Consider the following 14,652-nt stretch of genomic DNA (forward strand, 5'->3'; position numbering starts at 1 on the left):
TGCTGCAATACAAACGACATAAGCAGGTTTTAACAGGACAGAAAAAGCAGCTTTTCCTTCCCCAGGCAAGAAACCAAATGAGTGCATTGCAGAGAAAACTCATATGCTACCAAGGTAAGAGCACTGAGCTTGGCGAGCCCAGGGAAAGCATTAGCTTCATGCTACTTTAGATCCTTGGAACCAGGTCCCAACTTGACCACCAGCATTAATCTGACTTTTCCTTCAAGTCAAAACATTGAGCTGCTAAGCTAGACAATTCGGGCAGCCTAAGATTTTTCTGTAGCTTGCTCAACAGGCCCAGACTTCTTAAAAAGGACTCCCTTTCCACAGCTCATTCTAAACCATCCTGACTTTCTGGATCTGCTACCAAAAACACGCATCACCACACCTTGGGTGAGTAAAGCTGAAGGCCCAGTGCCAAGTGTCGCTATCACCAAAAGCCAGTTGTTGCAATACACCAGGCACAAACTGCACTGCCTCCGTTTCATCTTCCTGGAGCTTAAAAAATGAAACTTGCAAATCTTTAAAATACCTAAAAGACTCTTGGCAAGAAAAAGTAATCACATTTTTTAAACCCCCGTTTCATTATTGTTTAAATATATGAATGCAACCGAGCTGTCAAGAGTGACATCTTCCTTTTCTTCTTTGCTCACAGAAAACTAGTGCCATCTTACTGGTGAGATATAACATCAAATTATCCTAACCAAGGGCAAGAAAGAAGGTGAAAAGCTGGCTTTCTGGTTAAGAGGGCAGAGCTGAAATATAAAGATTTATCTGTAAGTGAGAAAAAATGCTGCACAGGTTCAGCGACTTGTTGAAATTCTCTTCAGTGTATGGAAGCAGACCAGTGCCATAGGCAGCAAGCAATACAGCTGGACAAATCTATACCCTTCCCTGCTCCACCTCTGTGGGACTGCACTCCACATTTGAAGTAAGAACATAGCGAAGTTCAACACAGCAATGTTACTGAGCTGAAAGACTCCTTCCAGGAAACGCAAAACACAGCAATAGCCACAGGAAACTGAATTGTCTCAGGAAAATGGTTCAAGATTTAATCAGTGTATACAGACTACATCTGCTGCACTAAAAATCCACTACTTTGCCGCTGAGGTACAGCCACTGCTGATCCAGAACCGACTGGCAGAACAACCTTTCCATGCAAAATGCTTTCCTCTCTAAACTAAAGTTTCCCATCAAAATATTTCACTTCTGCAGTTTTGTATTTTTGTATTTTTCACTTTTCCACTGGGTGCTGAGACTACAGTTCCTTATCTACCAGCTGGCAAAAAATGACACCAGAAAGCCTCTGGGTTGGGAATACTCCCTCTCAGGTGGCTGAGATTTTAAGCACATGCAGCAGGACAAAACCCATGATGAATAAGCTGGTCCATGGATTTTAGGAAAGTTTAGGAAAGTTTCCTGGGTGATACTAAATTAGCAACAAGACTGGAGTTGATGCATGCAAAATTATTTGTAAACTGAAACCAAAATTGCCAAGTAGTTTTTCTGGTGAAGCAAACATCACTGTTTATTCTACTGCTGAACTAAAGAAAAGCATCTGGCAGCTTTCCAGAAATTACAGATACCAAAGCAGCTTGTTACCCTGGCAAATCCTTTGGTTCATTATATGCTTTCAGCACTTTCTACTCTATTTTTTTTCCATGTAAAAAACAAAACAAAACAAAAAGTAATGAGAGGATTCTTGCATTGTTAACAAAAGTAAACATAGCATCTGATTACAAGACTGTTAAGTGACAGCATTAGCTGCCAGCAGACATAACTTAGTAGCTGCCTCCTGTCCTTTATTATCAAAGAAACACAAACTGTCCCAGGTGCCAAATAAGGGGGTTTGCCTCAATCTACGGTTATTCATGTTTTTAATTTTGAAACTCTCCAGCTCAATCCCTGATGAGCTGACCAACACAATACTCATCACAACTGGACTGGGGATACGCTAACTCAGCCAACAGAGAAGCTTGCCAGTGTCTTGTTTAGGAAGAGAAACAAATTCAGTGGATGAACTGGATGTGGCTACTTAAAAAAATGATTGAATGGTCTTAACTTACTTGGCATATTGTATTTTTGGAAGGTATCACAGGCTGATGGGAAATAAACCAACACTGGTGCCTCTAAGCTGTCCTCAAACACAGAGTACTCCAGGTGTTCTCAGCCTTCCTGGCTCAGCTCCACCCCCAGGAATGGGATCCCATGGTCCAAACAGTACTCTGAGAATAGGTCCGGTGGCTGGTTCAGCAGAGGTGAGCTGCAACACAAAGCGAGGTTGAAATAAGGCTATCAAGCCCCATTATTAGTATTTTGCTGCATTAGGCCATCTGTGACTGATTGATATGTTTACAAATAAGGATAACTACACACTGGAACAAGCATACCTTCCTGATTTTAATATACCCTGTATAATAGAAATGTGGTCCATGTCCTAACACTGTACATTTTAGAAGCAGGATTACTGCTTTCTGAGATTTATATGACATTCATATATTTTTTGTCATTTAGTGGGCAAAGTAGAGGATTTGGATCAGGAAATTTTGATTACACATGGTATTAAGATCAGAGTCTTGAGTGTTCGCAATCAGCATATCTAACAATCAATGTCTTCATCTCCTCCTACAAATAAATTACATTAATTTCAATCATACACACCCCTCAACGTTTCCTCAAACACAGCAAAACAAAAACCTGACTGAAACTTATGCAAATGCCAGCAGTCAAGCATAAAAGAAAACTTAAAAATTTTCGTTCAAAAATAGCAAAATTAATTACATTGTAAAAGTTAATTAAATAACTATGAAGGAACTTGGTCCCACAATGACAAATGTGCACAGATAGACAGTAAGTAACAATCCGTCTGTCCATGTGTGTGTTCCAGAAAGCTACTAAAGACAGCCCCAATAAAGACAGCGACATCATTATGGTCACAGTGTTGACTAGTATTGCTGCTATGATCACGCAACTTCATAAAAAACAGGCTATTGACTGAAGGAAAAAAAAATAAACAAATGTGGTAATTCAGCTACTGGAGTCATAAAAATAAAGAATCGCTACTTTGAAACATCACCAGAGTCTGGGATTCTCTGCTGTAATTTAAATGCAAAATGACATCTACTTTCCTCTCTGGCCTCAGAACGGGCCAGCAGCTGGTGATGCTGAAAAAAGCTGTATCTACCTGGTTGAGGCATTTCATTCATATGGTTGAGAGAAGAATCCAGCACTGTATCTGAAAGTCAAGCCATAATATCAATTAATTACTGCATGACCAAGTCACTTTTTTTTCCAAATCAGCAAAACAAGGAAAGAAAGGACAGCCCACACATACTAGTCTTTGACACAAAGACCACAGTTAAGTATTTGTGTCTGACAGTTTTAGCATCTGTAGCTCAACTCCGAGATCAGTAAGAGGGAGCATTCGAATAAGTGAGATTCAGCTTCATGCAAAGTGATATATATTGAACTTTTTTTTTTCAACTGGTGGCTATTTCGCTTCAGTAAAAGCTGCAAGTCATTCTTTTGTGGGTTTTGCTAGAAAGCACAGAATTCAAGCAAGCCTGCTGTCGCTTCTCCAAGACAGAAGCAAGACCAGCAGTAAATCACCTGGGGCTCAGCAAAACCAGTTCCACAGACATATTACTCAGATAGTATTAATCCAAATTTGTTTTTATCCTAAAACTTATAAAGTATTTGTCCTCAGCAAGTATCATCACTCAAGTCACCTTCAAAGATGCATCGAAAATAATTTACCGTTACCTTTCCACATGCAAAAGCTCCCATTCTCTGGACACTTGTTATGTATAGCTCCAAGCCCTTGAGGAAATTATGGTAAGTTGAAACCACTGGCTGTCCTGTCATCGTTTCTTGAAGAGTATTGGAAAGGCAGCTTTTGGGAATGGATAAGCAAGTTGTCCATTCACGAGGCTTGTTGGGCAGAGCAGGGTGTTTCTCTGTAGGAAGAACAAGAAAAGGTTATATGCCTGCATTTTAGTGTGTTTCACTGATACTAAAAACAAAAAAAAGAGGGACTGAGTAGCCAAACCACCATGGCCCCATCTGTGCTGGAGTGCATGAACCAACACGCAGACTGTTCTGGGTGGAGGTGGGTTTCAGCGTCACAGCATCACTTTGTTGTTCCCCATCTGGCCACTGTCTCCCCAAAGGGCCCATGGCAACCCTCTCATGACTAAAATTCCCCAGGGATGTTGCAGAGTAATGCTTTTTCCTGTTTTCCAGCACAACTGTTTCTCTCCTGTTTTTCCTTCATTCCCAAAGGCTTGGTGTCCCCTAACCCGCAAACCAAACCCTTTACCAAATGTCAGGTTTCACATTTCAGAGAGGTGTGAAGACAACACAGATGCAAGCAAAAAGTAACCCAAATAACTAACCAACGTCATGCTATGCTCAGTGCCTTGGGTCCATCTGTGCCAGATGTCCTCTGAATGACCCGAGAGGTAGACAGCATCCATAAAATTCTGGGAAAATATATTACTCCATGTTCCTTGAAAGTTAAAAAAATAAGTTACTTTTAATTTTTTAGAGCACAGCTATGGCAACCTACTTGAACTCAGTGTATTTATATATACCACTGTGTATTTATATATACTTGAGTAAGTCGAAGTCCTTCACAACTGAAATTTTACTCTGAAAGTTCTCAATTGCCTTGACAAGAGCTTTTCTCCAAAACATCCCCTTCCAGAGATACTGATATTCAGGTCCTGGACCGAACACCGTACCTGAGGTTGTTTTACAGCAGGGCAGCAAAGTTTTGTAGAACAAGTGAGGTTGAGAGAGAGACTGCCCAGACACATTCTCCCACACCCATGCGGCAGCACCTTCAGAAAACACTTTTCTATTCATTCCCGATAGTTCCAAACATCTCTAACAAAATTTTACCAATGTCCTCCCCCCTGAAGCAATGCTGCTATTACCACAGATAGCAATGCAAAGATGTTCAAAGGAAATGGTCTGAAACACTTGGAAGCTAAAGGTCACAATAAGCAGGAAAAGAAAATACTTTACCATGTACATGAGACTGTTGGAAACTTTTTGCCGGTGCAAAGTGGAAATTTCCAGCTACCTGCAGGAGACAGTAATCTTTCATTAAAAGGCCTGAATCTATATAAATAAAGCAGTCATACCGGTGGTTGGATTTTCAAATTTTTGTTTGAATAAGATAGACAATAAGCAACTCATTGTCACGGGTGACAATACCAGCAAATATTGTCCTAAAAGAGATATGAATTTCCCCTCTTCCTCACAGGCAGTCATGTGGAAAGCCATAATCATATACCAATGTTTGACAACAACTGTTCTATGCAGAGTATTTTAGCGGACATAAAAATGAGAAGAAGGAATCAAGTCTACTGGGAGGGAACTAACTGCTGCTGTAGGAAATAAAAAGGTATCATAGAAACGGAGTGGAGAAAGTAACTGGGAGGGTGAGCAGGCAGGGTAAGAAAACCCTTAACACAATAAACAACAGTGGTCCTATGTATGCGTCCATGAAAAATAAAGCACTAAACCTACCACCAAAAAAACCCCACAAAAACCCCCACACTCCAAAATCCCCCAAAAGACAAAGATTATTACAATTTTAACCTTGAATATGGAAAGAATATGGGTATTAGGTGTCAGTCTTCCCTGACACTCGCTAGCAATCATACACACCCTCCCCTGGAAGATTTCAATGCATCAAGCTCACACGCTACATTACACCTTTGATGTCTGTGCAAACCTATCGCATATGTTAACTGCGGACCCGATGAGAATGGAGATGCACAAAAGTCCAAGTGCCTAACGATGGCCCCCAGAAATTTCCCTAGTGACACCCACCCTTGGACCCTTGCTACCCACAGCACTCCCCTTTGAATCTTTCCTGCTCACCACACTTTGTGACAAAGGGTCCTGTAATGGTTCAGCACCCATGACGATGCTCAAAGCATGATGTCTGGTTTCATGAGTGAAAGGGTGGGGTGCGTTTGTTTTTGGTTGGGTTTTTTTTCAGAAATAAAGAATGTTGTCTCCAGGAATAGTACACAAAGATGTAAAAAACACTCCAGATTTTGAAATAAAAAAGTAAAAAAAAAATAAATTAGAAAAATTAGCCTGGGCCTGACTGCTAGAATGTACGTGGATACATAACCTGCACGTCCAAGTGTTTTCAGCTCGGTGATCTGCTAAATGACAGGGTAGTTACATAGTCATCTGGTGTATCTCACACTACATTTTCATACACCAGTTGCAAAAACCATCTCTTTAAGCATCTTCCAACCTTGACAATCAACTCCAATAGTCTTGCTTCCACTGGTTTCCTAAAGAAGGGAACATTTCACTCCCTCCAGCACCTCTGCTGACAAGTTGTTGGTTACTGCTATTCCAGCACCCACTGGTGGTCTCTGTTTTCAGACTAGAAGGGCAGGTGGGACAACCTAACCTCAAAGAAGCTGCCTCTTCCCCTCCAGAAACCTCGGTAAAAAGACTCACTAGCTAGATGGTAGAAAAAGCTAAGCTCCTCCAGCCAGCCCACCTCATGAAACAGAGAATTAGCCCCTTCCCACCCTTTTCCTGACCCTCCTACTGAACCCCTCTACAGGCACAAGTACCTCGCTGAACCCAGGGGTTATTATAGTCCTGTGAACACTTAAAGTTGGAAAAAAGAGCGGAATGCCCTGACTTGTGCCTTCTGATGCTCATCAACACCATGCAACAGACTCACAGCAAAACCCATCTCTCACCTTGTTGACCTCCAGGAAACCACACACTTGGCAGCCCTTGTTCTTCTGCTCTTGCATTTTTTGTCTAAATCCTTTCCCTCTTGCACTGCTCTATGCTATCCGGGATCTAGAAGGCCCAGCCTCGTCACCTGTATGCTTCTCTGACATAGTCACAAGTATCGCGGCACCTGCAAGAGCACAAACATCATCTTAGCATCTTTACAGCGATAAAGAGACACTCCAGCTCAGGACTCAAATCCCCAGTGGATTTTATTTCAACAAATCAACAAAGCAAGCTTCAGGAACTGGACAGTGAAAAGTGGTCTAACGCTCCTGAAGGAGCTGAGCTTCCCGACGTACTTTTTGAGATTTTGGCACGAGGATCCAAGCTGTTTTAATGCAGCGCTTAATTCTGAAGAGGACTTTAGTTGTCCATTCAGACAGCCGAGTCCATTCTCGGCAAATAAATTTGCTGCAGAAATGACATTTGTTTATGTGGGAAGTCTCCCACAGCTCTGAGCAGCTTGGAACTTCGCCATGCGAACAAAGCATCTACCTGTTTCTACTCCTCCCTTCCTCTGTTTTTAGGGAAAGACTGCCAACATCGGAGGCAAGGTTAACGGCAAACTTTCTTCATTGCTCTTCTACCTCTGGACAACATCTGGCTCACCAGAAAAAACAATTGTCTGTCTTCTGTGTTCTGCTGGACAAAAAAAGTTGAAGGCTGGAATCATGAATCCCTCAAGATGGAAACATCTCTGGGAAAGGATGCAACTTGACAGATGGGTTTAAGTAAGTTACTACAGAGACAATAATAGCAAAGGATAGTCCAGAACCTGTGGACTATCACGAATCCATTCTTACACAAATTTGCAGGTAGAAGGAATGAGAAACACCGAATGACACCCATCGTTTGTGTGAGTGATAGGTGTCTGGTCTTTGCTCCCATAAGGATGGGAGCATCCTTATGGGATGCCTGCAGCAGAAGTGAGAAGGCAAAGCCATGATGAGGTTTTATTCCGAGACAGCTCACAGAACAGTGAAATAATTTACACAGCTCCCCTCTGGACACCAAGTAATCCCAGAAAAGGTTCTGTTTGCTAAGATACAATCTTTGTGCTGCTGCCCTTAAACAGGCATGCAGACAAACAGTCAACCTAACTGTGCACGCTCTTAACAATCGTGAGCGCAGCACAGGCGTACTAAAACACAACAGCTCTCACCATTCTCCAAACAGGTGCCCAGGAGGATTTCACTGCATAGACCTTCACAGACATTTTGGAAAAAAACCTCCAACATGTATGCCACATTAACTGTACCGATTCAAGCACTAAGATGATGTAAAGGTTACCGAATGTCCTCTGACTCTGCCCCGTAACAGCTTTCACAGCGATCGGCATCCAAAGCATTTGGATCAAACACCTTTTCTTCTTCTTTCCCCAGTTCTAAGACAAAAGAGCATTCAAAGTGACAAGGCACGTCTAGAAACACTATCTTGTATTTCTGCTCTATGCACAGAAACTGTTCTGCACATGAAGGAAATGATTTTGTATCAGAATCTGTGCATCCTGCACCCAAAGCTCACCTGAAAGAATGCACAGAGCCTGTTGAGCTGCAAAGTAAGATCAAGAAGCAGAGTAGCATTTGTCATCTGAAGAACACCCTCCATAAAAAGAAGCAGCTACCTGTAAGCCTTGCTGAAGCGCTGATCAGATGTTACTTGCACAAAGGCTTTGTTAAAACTTTGCCTAAAGCAGACCCAAACAGCAAATTGCGACTGATACAGGACCTGTTACACAAACAACATTTTAAATAGCAGACAGCAGCACATAGCGCATAATCCTGTCCCAAGATATGTAGGGATCACAGTTATACATTGCTGTGGAACTAGATCACAGTGGGAATCTCCCAAGTGGAAATCTGACACTCAGTTCTCCAGTACAATGGTGCCGACAATGCACACACATTAACCACTGGCTTACAAGAAATCTCCAAGGAATTTCTATCTGTCACGATTTTACAATTCTGCAAGTGTCTGTGCCACCTGTGTGTTGAATGTGCAGCCACAGTACAGCTGGGGCACAAACTCACAGAGTTTTATGTTCTTAAATGCAGAAGGCTGCAGAGGGACTCGTAACAGAGGACACGAGAGCTGGTGACAGCTGAAACCTGTCAAAGGGGAAGACATGCCTCCAGAAAACTCAAACAGGACCTTTGTTTTGTTGGAGGAAAATGCCAGATCAGTGCTACTGTAGGCTGTACACCTCAGCTTTGTCCCCTGTATAGCCCCAGACCAGGACTGCAAGTGTGGTCAGTAAATAGATGCTAGACAATGAAAGCTTAATATTAGTAAGACTGTACCTGACAGTTCAAAGAAGTTTCTAAGAACAGAAGACCCTGACCTCTAGGAGGCTGAGATGGTGGAGACTGTCTATTGTGATTACTCAGAACTGAGACGTGCAGAACCTGAAGCGATCATCCTTGAAAGAAAAAGTAAAATGGTGAAGTGGTCAAAGATATAGAACAACTTGTGAAACCGACTGTCAAGATAATGACTAATAAAAGACTTGTTTGAAACCAATAGATTAGGTAATGCTTAGCAGAGACTATAAATACAGAGCTAAAAATCCTGTAACCTTGTCACTCTCTGCAGAGGTGACCCAACGCTGCTGGACCGATTAAAACATGCAAACCTAGTGTAACCCATAAGAGTTTGAGTCTCTTTTTTTACTTTTTTTACTTTTTGGATTTTGGTTTCCCAAAAACCCAAACAAATATGAAAGGTCTGTAAACTTTGGAGTTCGGAATAAATGAGCCAAGGAATCGCATGTCTAAAATTTTCAGAAACATGGGTTCTTACTAGAAGAGGCCCCTTAAAACCAGGTTTCACTCACAAATCCTGAAGGACAGGACCAAGTCTGTGGATTACAAAAGCCCTCTAAGGCTCACTGTCTAGGCACGGCTGCACTACCCTCTTACGAGCCTCGAAAAGGCGGCTTCTGGGATAACTAAGGCTGGGGCAGGTGATAAGTCAGACACTGCTGAGGGGACAAAATGTTATCGGGACCCTCTTTGTTGAGATTGGGAGGTATAACAGTATAATATAAGTGAGTATTAAAGACATCTGTATTAGCCACAGAAAAAAAAAAGAGATTTTAATTAGAAAGTATGAAATATGCATGAAAAATCAATTGTTAACCTCACTTCTTTATGGTAGTTACGATCAAGCAAATAAGAACTTTTAGGAAAATATACCCATTCTTAAACCACTGTATGAGACTTACTTTCTACAGCTTACAACATTCAAACAAGTTGAGAGCACAATTAAGAACTCAACCAGTATGGGTTTTGATCCTGTAACTACACTAAAAGATAGCGTCAGGAAGAATGCAGCTTAATAATTCCTACACTTTGTCAAAGCCATGATTCCTGCCATTTGAAGAACACCTGTACAACACACGGAGTCTTTCAAGATACAGCAACTAGTAACAGCTTTCTGAATATAATTGGTAGCTGCCTGTCACGTTGCCTCAGAGAGCACCCAGAGGTACTGCACACAGCTTAGATACTATAAAGAAACCACAGTACATAAAACCCCACATGCAAAGTTTCGTGCTGTTAACATGGTCCTCGACTTGCATGCAGATATGACACATGACGCTGGAAAACTTGGTCCGTGTTAAAAGGAAACAGTAAATAAAAATAATAATAATAAAAAAATTCAATCTTCTATCGCCACCCAATGGAAATTAATGAGATGACATCCCAGCACAGAATGCAACTTACCATAGAAGTCACTGAGCTATTAACTATTTCAATGTAACTATGATCAGAAAAAGCCTCCACATACTACTTGATAATATTTAGGTATGCTTTACTAAATTTAAGGTTAACGTTAAATAAAATGTATTTTTAAACTAAGAAATTTAAAGTGCTGAAGCAGCTAAGTGGCAGAACCAGGCCTCATCCCCAGCATAGCCCTAATCCAAGGCTGGTTTAACACCCAGTCCAGTTAATCGGTGGGAGAACAGAGAAGCAACAGATGATCAACTTGTGCACACAGGTGCTCGCAGAAACGCAGGTGGTTTTAGAAAAATTGGTGTATGTGCGTAGGAACTGCTTGTTCAAAGACTAAGTGTGCTTGAAGGAGCGTGTGAGTTAAAGCAGGCAGAAAGAAGATCACGATCCAAGGAGGAGCTTGGAACTGAGGCAGAGACTGGAACCGAGCAGGTGAATCAACTGGGACAGGGTCAGGTGATGGATTCACAGAACCGACAGGACCAAAGGAAACTCCTCAAAACTTCAGACATTGACTAACAATCTGATAAGTGTATATAAGCCGTGCTGTATCCCTTGGTTCTCTGCCACTCACTGGGGTGGTGGCCCAGCTCTGAGTCCTGACTAAAGCAAGCCCAGCGGTAACCACGTCTGTGTGGATTTTTCCTTTACCAGTCAATACTGCTATAGTTGCCATTTAAATAATTGACTGAACATCAAGTGTTACTAACAGAAACTGATAAGAGTTTCACAAAGATGGGTGTACTCTTCCAATCTAACTTGCCACACATGTGGTGGAAATCAAACTAGCCATATACTTTTTCCAGACAGCAGAAGAAATTGCTTGTTGCATGCAATGCAATTCGATCGCTTTCAAAATGCCTCTCCTGGATGAGACTGTTTGCTCCCTGCAAGTTTCTCTTCCTCCCCGTTGATAATATAAGGAGCAAGAGCAACCGGTTCAGACCGAGTAATCCCAGTGGAGGCTGTCAACACAAGTAAGGCAGGAGGCCTACATGTGTTAACAGAGAATTAGATACAGAAAAGCGGGGTTTGACCCCAGACATTACATTCGTCACACAGCAGCCTCTGAATACAGAAAGGCTGCTAAGTGACACAACAGTAAGAACGCTATCACCACACTTCTGTTACAACAGCAGAAGCTCTTGTACCTACCCACTGTTCAGCTCTTGGCTTAGTTTAGCCTTTCAGCTTTTAAGAACAGAAAACTTACATCTGAGTTACAACAAATCAGCAAATTTAGTTCATGCCAATACACAGAACTACACTATCTCCCAGAAAAGATAATAAGGACCTCACGTTTTAGAAAGACAAAGTCAGAACAGTATTACCATTACATTGCAACACTACCAGAATCATTCCCGGTTTTACTGAAGTACAACAGTAAGTCATAACATGTAAAAAAAACGCAGAGGAGAGGTTTATGTAGCCGAGGACCACTTACTCCAACTTATAACTGATAAATCAGCTGAAATCTATTAATCAGGTATGCATTAACACACACAAAGCAAACGTAGTAAGATGCAAGTTCAGGCTTAAGGGTCAAGTCAGCAGAGCCTTCCCTGGAGAGAGGCTCTTTCCTCTAACCAGCTCATCCCATTTGTCAGCCTCCTAGGATTTAAAGATACAACCAAAGTCAAGTTTTGCCAGACCAGATGCTTGATTTCTAGTAAGAAAAGCCTGTTCACTCAGCAGCTTTGCTCCTGAAATGCATCAATGAGTCCCTGTCCCAATTTCAGAGGGACCAGGCAAAGACTTGCCTCACAAAAGTACCGAGTATAATATATATACACACACACAGGAGCTTGTCTGATCTGCCAGTGTAGTAGATGTGTCCTATAAACTCTTCAAGAGTTTGTGGTGTTTAAAACACTGTGAATTCAGCCGTCCCTTGTTCCCATGAATCTCATAGCAGGCACACGGTGATGGAAAGACTATGAGAGCATCCATCCAAGAATGGCAGAATAGCATCTTACCGTGTCTGTCGGCTTCTGGAGTCACACAATTGGCAGCTTTATCCAAGTGCTGTTTAAATGGCTTGTGCTCTATGTCCTGCTGCTGCTCTCCTGTTACATCCATGGCATCGATGCTCAAATCTGAAAGCAGTGATCAAGCAAAGCTGTTTATCAACACACATTTGTTATGGTCTGTAGCAAGCTGAGGAAATGAAAAGACAGAATCTTTCAGCCAGCAGGGTAAGAATGTGCCAAACCATGAAAGCGTGTACAGCTAGGGTCAAGTGACTGACAGGGAATAAAAACGCACGGTGTGGCACGCTAAATGGCCCTCCCAGGTACAGGGTTTGGTTTGGTGCTCAAGAAAGACCGTTTCCAACTTCCAAGAAAGCGTTACCCTGAAAGGTAGATGCGCTTAAGGCAAAAAGCCAAAAGCAAACCCCTCAAAGCCCAGAACCATTTTCAGGAACACGGGAGTTAAGCCTAAAATCGGTTGAAAGCTGCCTCCTACCTCTTCCCCCGCCACCTTTTCCCCTTCAACATCAGCACATTTCCTTGTGATCCCTTTTCACAAAAAGATGGAGGCCTGTGGTATCAGCTTGGTACCGAAGCACGATGCGCTTGCTGGCTACGTGCTCTCTTAGAAGGCTGACAGCTTCTCCGCACACAACAGCCGAGGATTCCAGCCTCTGGCCTTCCCACGCCCTGTGAAACGTGAGGAAGGCAAAGACTGGTAACATCTCAGGGGGTCAGGAGGAAGTCAAGATTCACTACATCTAGAGTCCAACACATTACCCAAAGGAATTACCACAACTGAACAAGAGGCAGGAACAGGTAGACAGGCAGATAACATGCACGGCAGTAATACCCAGTCAGACTTGCAGGACTTCCAGTCACTTCATCCCGCAACTTTGTTTTGAATTTAGTTAAAAGGTAATCAGACTCTTAACGCTCATTCTGCTTTTATAACTTCCGGAGAAAGGCTAACACATGGCATTGACATTACAGTCAGAATTCAAGTACCAAAACCATGGCAAAGCTGTGCCTTGCCAAGTGACTTCCCAAGCAGGCTCCGGAGCCTCTCAACAAGACAGGCAAATCTGGAGTCCCAAGGGAACTCTGTGCCAGCTCCGTCAGTGCGACCGAGCTCTCTGACCAAGTACACCGCCGTACAGAAATGTAAGGGGGTTTATGCCTCAGGCTCATTTACAATCTAGAAAAATAATACTGCCCGACTGGACGCGCTGCTTTAAGCACCCAGCAGGCCTGGCTGCGTAAGCACGAGGGACCAATTCCTCCCCGGCTGTTGCCCAAGCAGCAGCGCAGCACTCGGAAGCAGCGGGCACAAGGAGACTCGTGGGCCCTTGGCAAGTACAAAAGTTGTAAGTTATCCCTCCACAGGCAGCAGTCTGACTCACAAGCACAAGGCTTACGTGGAAAAGTAACATCTAGATTGACCTTCAGTTTAGCTTCCCTTGATTTGTCAACGTACAATTCCGGATGAACCTAGGTACAAAGGAAAAACAAAAGAGCCCCGTTTCACCGGGAAGCAAATCCAAAGGCCTCTTCCCCTCGGCTGCTCCGGCCCAGGAGCTGACTGTCATGACACAGGATCAGCGAGACCCCTGAGCTGCTGCCTCCCAACCCTCCCCGGCAGTTAAACGCTTGCCCTTTGCAACACTTTTTACAGAAATCAGCAGTCGGGGCGATGGGGGGGGGGGGGGATTCCACCGCCGGCTTTCTTTCCTTTCCCTTGCCCGCTCGCAGGGGCTGAGGAGGCTCCTGAGCCGCCCCCCTGCGACAGCGTTACCGCAGGCCCAAGGCAGCCTCTGCGGCCCCAGCCCGCTGCCACGGCCCCGGCCGGCGGCTGGGGGGAAAGACAAAGCCCCGCGCAGAGCTGCGGCGGCTGCAGCGGCTGCCCGGGCACCCGGACGCGGCGGGGGGGCGGCAGGGCGCCGCGGGCCGACCCCCCTCCCGGGCCCCGCCGCCACAAGGGAGCACCGGGGCCGCCCCGCCGCCGCGCCTCGCCTCCTCGCTGAGGTAGCGGCGCAGCTCCGAGAAAAAAAAAAGGCAGCACCGTGAGCAGCCCGCTGACCGCCGCCACTGCCGGGGAGACGTGAACCGCCGACAGCCCCGCCGGTCCCGGGCCGGGCCGCCCGCCTCAGCCCGCCCGCCGC

General features: G+C 43.9%; 1 protein-coding gene and 1 pseudogene across 1 annotated transcript in view; both read right to left on the reverse strand.

Moving 5' to 3' along the window:
• The window catches only part of LOC121090836 (cytosolic phospholipase A2 epsilon-like), a 43,418-nt gene extending 38,330 nt beyond the window's left edge, over positions 1 to 5,088 (reverse strand). The window contains exons 1-4 of the mRNA XM_040599577.1: positions 5,029 to 5,088; positions 4,395 to 4,507; positions 3,763 to 3,956; positions 2,067 to 2,263 (exon numbers count right to left, since the gene is read on the reverse strand). The gene's annotated coding sequence lies outside the window, so the exon portion shown is untranslated. The remainder of the gene's footprint in view (positions 1 to 2,066; positions 2,264 to 3,762; positions 3,957 to 4,394; positions 4,508 to 5,028) is intronic.
• On the reverse strand, positions 4,984 to 14,303 carry LOC121090837 (annotated as a pseudogene).
• Positions 14,304 to 14,652: the final 349 nt, after the last annotated feature.

This window comes from Falco naumanni, chromosome 7 (assembly GCF_017639655.2).
Source record: "Falco naumanni isolate bFalNau1 chromosome 7, bFalNau1.pat, whole genome shotgun sequence".
Classification (NCBI taxonomy): Eukaryota; Metazoa; Chordata; class Aves; order Falconiformes; family Falconidae; genus Falco; species Falco naumanni.